Genomic DNA, 1,179 nt, shown 5'->3' with positions numbered 1-1,179 from the left:
ATGTGACATAATCATCGTTGTTTGCGTTCAGCATGCGTGTGCTTTCTCCTGAATGTAAACAACCCTGATTACGTTTTGGGGAAGGCATATGTATACGTCGTGGTACTCTCCAAAACAGCGGAAGACAGTAACTTGGGGAGAAGAATTGTTGAATTAATAATGATATTTTGGTTTTCTTTGAGCACAAAATTTATTCTCGTAGCTTCGCAAAATATAAGTTGAGCCATTGATGTCACATGGACTATTTTACCGATGTCCTTACTATGTTTCTGGGTCTGGGAACATTTCAGTTGTGTTGCTGTCTATGCAGGGTCAGAGAGCTCTCCAGTTTAATCAAAAATGTCTTAATTTGTGTTCTGAAGATGAATGAAGGTCTTACGGGTTTGTAATGACATGAGGGTGAGTAATTAATAACAGTATTTTTATTTTGGGGTAAACTATCCCTTTAATGGATCTTGTAGGACTCGTGCATTCAGATCCTGTATTCTTGCCTTAGCTCTTTTTAAAGATTAATCATAATCGATAATGAATTTATGTTCCTCCTCTGAAAATGTGCTGCTGAAGGTAAAAGGGTCTGTAATGCTAGGGTAAAGAAGTGGTGTTTGGGCCTTTGGGTTTTTGCTGATGTCTGTGAGCTTGTAATAACTGAAATCCATTATAATGTCGGCAGTCAGACGTTCTCAGCTTCATTCTCCCTCCCTCAGTTTCATTCTACTGGATTAAATATTGATGGGTTCTGAAAATCCAACCATGTGGATGAGGTTAGAGCAGAGCAGCTGTGATGGCCGAGAGGTTAAGGCGTTGGACTCGAAATCCAATGGGGTTTCCCCGCGCAGGTTCGAATCCTGCTCACAGCGACATTGGGTTGGCTCCAGTTAATACTGATGAATGCACATGCATGGCGAGTAGGTGGGTTTCCACTGCGCTACATGATGTGTTAAGAGAGAGTTTTAGCTGCAAATGTGGTAAGTAGGCTATCTCTGTATGCAATTTAAGTAATCCGATCACAAATGTTTTAGATATCATTTCCACCAGTAATTAGCGTTGACCACTTGATCACAAAAAAGTAGCCTATGTGATATATAAGCAATATAATGATAGTGCGTTTATACAACGGTTTGACGACACAAGTATAAAAATACATTACATACAATACAAAATAAGTGTGGAGTGTCTTTA

General features: G+C 39.4%; 1 non-coding gene across 1 annotated transcript; it reads left to right on the top strand.

Moving 5' to 3' along the window:
* Positions 1-775: 775 nt before the first annotated feature.
* Positions 776-857, top strand: trnas-cga (transfer RNA serine (anticodon CGA)). The gene has a single exon. It is a non-coding gene; the product is annotated as a tRNA-Ser (tRNA).
* Positions 858-1,179: the final 322 nt, after the last annotated feature.

Source organism: Onychostoma macrolepis, chromosome 14 (assembly GCF_012432095.1).
Source record: "Onychostoma macrolepis isolate SWU-2019 chromosome 14, ASM1243209v1, whole genome shotgun sequence".
Lineage (NCBI taxonomy): Eukaryota > Metazoa > Chordata > Actinopteri > Cypriniformes > Cyprinidae > Onychostoma > Onychostoma macrolepis.
The sequence above is the reverse complement of the archived record's forward strand: the minus strand, read 5'-3'. Positions and strand labels throughout refer to the sequence as shown.